Raw genomic sequence first — 7760 nt, forward strand, 5'->3', positions numbered from 1 at the left:
CTCCCTTTGAGTCCTGAGAGTCTCTCACTTCCCAGGTCTCTGGTACATTTTAGAGCATTCCCCACCTCCTACCTCCGGAGGTTGCCTCTTTACATTCTTTCTGCTGGCCCACAGGGCTTCAGTCCTGTCCCCCCACACACACACCCAATACATGACCATGTTCCCCTCTTCCCCTCCCTGTCCCCTTTCCCATCCAGGTCTCTTCCCCCCATGGCTCTCCCCCCATGATTGCTTTCTTCTTCCTCCCAAGTGAGATTGAGGTATCCTCACTTGGGCCCTTCGGCTTGATAACTTTCTTGAGTTGTGTGGATTGTATCCTGGGTATTTTGTACTTTTTTTGGCTAATATCCACTTATCAGTGAATACATACCATGCATATCCTTTTGTGTCTGAGTTATCTCACTCAATATATTTTCTAGTTCCATCCATTTGTCTGCAAAACTCATGATGCCCTCGTTCTTAATAGCTGAGTAGTATTCTATTGTGTAAAGGTACTACATTTTCTGTATCCTTTCTTCTGTTACGGGTCATCTGGGTTGTTTCCAGCTTCTGGCTATCACAAATAAGGCTGCTATGAACATAGTGGCATATTATAGCATGGTGCCCCTGTAGCATGGTGGGGTATCTTTTGGATATATGCCCAAGAGTGGAATAGCTGGGTCTTCAGGTAGATCTACTTCCAATTTTCTTGTTTTCTTTTGGGGTGATGGTGTCAAACCCCTCTGAAATGGTAGGCAGCAATTGCTCAAAGGGAATGCTGGGGATCTGGAACATCTCAGTTTGCATATTCCTTAAAAGACCCCTTGATCAGCACACTCAACTATCTCTCGAGGTCTGGTCTCTGGGATATTGATAGGACCTCCAGAATGTTGTGGGGTATTCACCATAGAAGGCTGATCAGACATGGGTTTAAGCCAATAGAAAGTTTTTATTAGATGGCTGGTGACTACACTGGTATTTCGGATCCCAGTGTAGACTGGAGCCTTTCTCGGGATGAACTTTTAAGCACAAAAATCCATGTTCTGAGTTTAGATGCTTCAGTTAATAAGAATAGTTAACCAGAAGCAGAACTTAAGAAGCTAAAAAGCAAGTTTAGTACATTTAGAGACTTTTCCAGAACTATGGACTTTGATGGATTAGGTCTTTGTTTTAGTTTTGGCAATTGCTGTTGTCTCTGTGCTGAGTTTTACAGCCTAAATGGTACTCCTGTCATGGAGTCAGTTGTGCTAAGATCTAATGATCTACCAAGGTTTTAGGCCCTGTTATCAGAGTGTGAGTGGAGAGGATAATGACAAGTGTTATCATTTCAGTATGATATGCAACACTTTTGGTGTACATTAAAATTCCACTAAGATGAAGACAAGCAAGGTGGCTCAGTGGCAAAAGTACTTGCTGACTGAAAACCTAAGCTTGAGCCCTAGAAACAGAGAGTTAAAAGAAAGAGCCAAATTGAGTCTTATCAGTTGCTCCCTGACACCCTGTGCAGTGCCATGTGCTTATTCATACACACATGCATATACACACGTACACAAATAAATCAAAGTAATAAAATTTTAGAAAAACGTTCTGATGAGATAAATGATCTTTATCATTCTTTGTGTCCTCCATTCTGATCTCTTCAGACTTCCTCTTAGTCCTGCTACAGCGTGTCCTCAGGAACTCCTCCTCCCAGCTACCTCCATCTCCTAGGGACTCAGTCTCTTGGTACAGACCTAAGTTCCCTGCAGTTCTTTCCCATTGCCCTTCTCACCCCTTTCTTGTAGATTGTGTCCATTCTTTTATTGCTCCTGCTGGCCCACAGAACCACTCTTTAGTAGAGAGCCACAGCAGCCACACTAGACAGAGACTCAAGGAAGTAGTGACATTTATTATCCTTCCTAACCTCCATTCTTGTCTCTACACTTATGCTTAGTGGCTATTGTAGCCTGTCCATAGGAGCCCCTGCTCCCATTCTGTCTCTGCCCCCTAGGGACTCAGCTTCTGGGTACATACCAAGAGTCCCCCTAGTTCTTTCCCACTGCCACTTTTAGTCTTACATTCTGTCTCATCCACATTCTTCTGTGACTATTGCCAACCCACAGAACTATCAAGGACCCACAGCAAACATCCTCGGGTAGGAACCAGAGTAGGCAATAGTAACCAAAAACAGAGCACACAACCAGCAAAGATGAGACAAGATAGCTATACTAAGAAACACTTCAAATGTCATTACTCCAGATGTCCTGATCCCAGAGCAAAAAAACACAAACATGAACAGCTAAGAACAGTAAGCCAACAACTCTATCGCAATAGACTCGGAGAAACACAATACAGTTGCTAAATCATGAAACAAGGACTTCAAAATAACAATTATAAATATGTTCAATGACCTTACAGAGGATGCCTCAAAGAAGAACATGAAAATACTAAGAAGCAGTGGAACAAAATAATGAAAAGAATTCAGGACAAAGAAGAAGTTAACAAAGAATGGAAAAGCCAAACAAATCAAACTGGAAAGGAAAAAACTCAGGAAGTTAGACAAAAAGCTTATAGGTAAGGCTCACCTACAGACATGGAAGGGAAAATTTCAGGTCTTGAAGGCAAGGTAGAACAGTCAAGGAAAATGTTAAACCTAAAAAATAGTCCAGGAAATCTGGAACACTATGAAAGGACTAAACTTATAAACAATAGGAATAGACAAGGAAGAAACTGAAATATATATTTTTATATAAAATATATCATAAAAGTTACCTAACATACAAGAGGCACACAGAACACCAGAACACTGGACCAGAAAAGACATCACCTTAGCAGATAATCAAAACACTAAATGTACATAACAAAGAATGAATATTAAAAGCTTCAAGGGAAAAAGACAAGTCATTCAAATGACACCCAGCTTTTCAATGGAGACTCTGAACAAGAGAAGGACCTGGCAGACATTTTTATAAGCGCCAAGGGACCAAAGATGACAGTCCACAGTACTATTCCATTCCATGTGATGGGACCCATCCATACTTGAGACTGCTGAAGTGGCCAGGAACCTGAGACTAGCTAGGTTATGAGACTAGAGGTAAACCTACTACTATTATTCTGTTAAAGGAACATAGTTATGAAACAGCTCCTAAACACATATGGCTATACCCATAAAGCAGTATATCTCTCAACTCTCATTGGAGAAGCTTCTTTCAGCTGATGCTAATTAACATAGAGACCCACAACTGGACAATCAACAAACAGTGAGAGAACATGGAACACTCAGTCCTAAATGGGATGTCTTCATCAAACCCTTCTTCCCCTGTAAGAATCAAAAGGCAGGGGACAACTCCAAGGAAACAGTCTTCCAGACATGACAGGGATGCTGTACATATGAACTTACAAGGATTATGACAGTATGCACAGGTTCAAACCAGATACAGTTCCAGTACTGAGAAGGGGAGGTGGACACAAAGTCCCACTCTTAGCATTCTTAGCTAAGAAATGATTTCTAGTTGACACCTACTGGGAAATGAAAAATTAGTTTCCTCTGATATACTATCACTGGGTATATATATCAACTACACCACTCCAGGGAATGCCAACACACTAGAGTCCGTGGTGTGTGTGTGTGTGTGTGTGTGTGTGTGCGTGTGTGTGTGTGTGCGTGTGTGTGTGCATGTGTGTGTGTGTGTGTGTGTGCTACTTTCAGTTTTTGTTTGTTTGTTTTTATAATTTCTATTTATTTATGTATTAGTGTTCTGTGTGCATATGTGGTGCATGCCAGTAGAGGGCGTCAAATCCCATTACATATAGTTGTGAGCCACCAAGTTGGTGTTGAGAATTGAACTCAGGGCCTCTGGAAAAAGTCAGTGCTCTTAACCACTGAGCCATCTCTCCAGTGCTTGTTTTTAGTTTTTTATTACTTTTTTTTGGGGGGGGATTTTTTGTTTTGATTTTCATTTCTTTCTTTTAGAGAGAGAGAGAGAGAGAGAGAGAGAGAGAGAGAGAGAGAGAACATGAAATTGGGAAATTGGGTAGGTAGAGAAGTTGGGGGAAGATCAGAGAAGAGTGGAGGGAAAGAAAAATATTATCAAAATATATTATCAAAAATTCATAAATAAGTGTTTTAAGCAAAAAGATTAATATGATACATTTTCTCATGTGTAGTTTATCACAATTAAAATAAAAATGAAGTATTACTATACATGATAATATCATGAAGTTTGACTGTGTTTTGTGTAAAACGATAAAAAAAAATCAGACCATGTAGTATAGGATATTATATGAAATGGACAGAATGGTTAAACCCATGCGGATAGAAAACACTAGTTTTACCAGAGTCTAGGTGTCATGGAGTATTATAAATGATTGCTTTCAAGTACATAATGTATTTTGAAATCATAAAAATATTCTTAGATTAAATAATGTTGAGGACATATAGCTAGCTGAAGATACTTTAAAAATCTCAATGTGTGTTATAAAAGAATTGTTAGATTACTCTTCAATTTAAAAGCCTAAAAACAATTTACTTGTCTGTTGCGGTAAATCTCCTCCAAAATATTTCCCGGCAATGAAAACACGACACAGTTCATATGAATGAATGCTGTGCGCCTAGATTGGGCAGATCTACCATTACACTACCGTCTTCCACAGCTTATGAGACCCCTTAGAATGTGCAGTTTCTCCAGGCCATGCGCTTCTGCTCTGCTTTTCTCCTACTTCCTACTCCTCTGCGTCCTCTCCCTCTTCCATTTTCTCCTTCTTCTCTCTCTCTCTCTCTCTCTCTCTCTCTCTCTCTCTCCTTCTGCTCCACCTTCCCTTTTATCTACCCAATCATCAACTCTCCTTTATTTTACAAATTAAGGTCGGAAGCAGGTTTACAGGAAATCACCTGAGTGCTGACTCATTCCTTGTTCACAACCACTCACAGGAGAACGGAATTAACATCAAATATAATTAGCCCCAGGGCTATCCACAACACTTGTCCATGAATACCCTTTCATAAAAATTAGTTAAATGAAACATTATGGTAGGTTTACATATATAGCCACTAAAGAACAGTGAGGAGACAGGATATGTCATATGAAAAGGTGCTAAAATATTTCATTGTTAAAATCACTTGCTATGATTAGTAAAAGTAACAAATATCCTGGTAGGAAATTTTCACATACAAGTATGTGCATTTATATATCCTCACTCTCCAAAAAGAAAAAAAAACATTTAAAAAGTCATCATAATGACTAACTTTAGACTTTTCATCTCATAAGCTTTTGGTATCGTATGGGTTTCTGTGCTGGAGAAAACAGCGATTAACAGCACTTACTGCTCTTGCAATTAGGTCATTTCCAGGTCCAATATGTTGGCTAACAATGATGCTCACAACTCCAGGTCCTGGGGATCCAGTGCCCTCTTCTGGCCTCCGTAGGCAGGGTACATGGTACACAGATATTCAGGCAAAATACTCATATACATTAATTCAATTAAAGTTTTCCTAGCCTTATAATATTTATATCATATTTATTTAGACTTTTAAAAAGGTTTAGACATTGGTCATGGTGGTACACATTAATTCCAGCACTTAGGAGGGAGGCAGAGGCAGGCAGGACTCTGTTTGAGGCCAGCCTGATCCACACAATGAGTTCTAGGCCAGTATGGACTACATGCAAAAACATGTAGGCCCTAATGCAAAAACAAGCAGCAAAAATAAAATAAATGATTTTAGAGTTTTTTCAAGCTGATAATTGACTTTCTGTCTTTTTCCTTTGTATCTTTTAGTTTTATAAAACGTTTTTAGTCATACTTGTTCAACAAAATAAAGCAAAGGAAAAAAAATTGTGTGGTGTCTCTCTAAATCATTCTTAGTTTTTTTTCTTTTTGTTCTTTTTTCAAGACAGGGTTTCTCTGTGTAGCCCTGGCTGTCCTGGAACTCACTCTGTAGACCAGGCTGGCCTCAAACTCAGAAATCCACCTGCCTCTGCCTCCCAAGTGCTGGAATTAAAGGCATGCACCACCACTGCCCAGCCATTTTTAGTTTTTATTGTATGAAAATGTTACATGAATTCTACGTGTTTTGTCCTTAAATACAATTAATAAAGACAGAAATCCTTTATGTAAATAAGCAAATATCACCCAAAGGTTACTTCACTTTCTCTGAGAACTGCTAAGTATGAAAGCAATTTAGGTCCCCTTTTTTTCTTTTTTTCTTTTTTTTTTTTCTTTTTTTGGTTTTTCGAGACAGGGTTTCTCTGTCTAGCCCTGGCTGACCTGGAACTCACTCTGTAGACCAGGCTGGCCTCGAACTCAGAAATCTGCCTGCCTCTGCCTCCCAATTAGGTCCCCTTTTTTAAAACTGGCATAATAGGTCATCAACCCAGCAAGCAACCACTAATGGTTCTGTGGTTCATACTGTGCTAGGTTTATGAGCTGGAAAACAGATTAACTTGAAGAATTGGGGGTGGGGGTTATTTTGAAACATCTGAGGAAAAAGGAGCCTGTTCCCTAACACCCCCCCCCAAAAAAATAGAAAAATGGTTCTAAATGGTGGTTGCTAGGGAAAAGTGAAGATGGAATGTGTGTTTAATGAGAATAAAATATGGAGAGATTGGCTGTAGAATTAGGTAAACAAACTTAACACTACTTGACTGAATATTTAGAAAAGACTAAGATAATGAAAAATATGGAATGTGTATTTTACCGCAATCAGAAACAAACAAATGGCCTGGGAGTGTAGTTCAATTGGTCCAGGGTTCCATCTCAAACAATGCATAAACCAGGAATAGTGACAAATATCTGTAATACCAGCACTTGAGAGGTGGAGGGAGGAGGCTAAGAGTTCAAGGTAATCTTCCAAGCCTTACTGAGACCCTGTCTTAGTTAGGGTTTTACTGCTGTGAGCAGACGCCATGAACAAGGCAACTCTTATAAGGGCAACATTTAATTGGGGCTGGCTTACAGGTTCACAGGTTCAGTCCATTATCATCAAGGTGGGATCAGAGCAGCATCCAGGCAGGCATGGTGCAGGAGGAGCTGAGAGTTCTATATCTTCATCTGAGGGCCACTAGTGGAAGACTGACTTCCAGGCAGCTAGGATGAGGGTATTAAAGCTCACACCCACAGTGACGCACCTACTCCAACAGGGCCACACCTTCTAATAGTACCACTCCCTGGGCCAAGCATATACAAACCACCACTGTGGAAATAAAAAAAGGAAAAACTCAAAACAAATCTAGACATGTTATAAATAGGCCTGATTGACTATAGCAATCTAAATTGAAACTGTGTCACATCAAGTCAAACTTATCATACATCAAACCTTCCTGATTTTGCTAGAAATTTTAATCCTTGTCATTTTACCAAAGCTATCATTCATCTCTCTAAACTTGCTAAAACTATAGCAATGAAACAATTGAACCTCAATCTTTACTCTGATATATGTGGTCTTGCATATTTTTAGTGGGAACATGCATGAAAAGATTACAACAAGGCTAATTATTTTGAGAACTGATATGGTCTTTAATTTTAACAATATAACAGCTGCAGTGTTCATCGGAGTGAAGGACTAACATTTGACGAGATACAAATGTAGAAGATAAGGCATAGATTAATTATTTTCACTAAGGAGGATCCTCTACCTAGAAAGGCATTTGGCAATATTTTGTGGTATTTTTGGTTATTATAACTAAGGTGCAAGAAGTACTACTGGTAGAGTCACAGCTTAGAATATTATTAAACACCCTACAGTGTACTGACAGGTCACCATCTCTCTCTCTCTCTCTCTCTCTCTCTCTCTCTCTCTCTCTCTC

This window comes from Mus pahari, chromosome X, assembly GCF_900095145.1.
Source record: "Mus pahari chromosome X, PAHARI_EIJ_v1.1, whole genome shotgun sequence".
NCBI classification, from domain to species: Eukaryota; Metazoa; Chordata; class Mammalia; order Rodentia; family Muridae; genus Mus; species Mus pahari.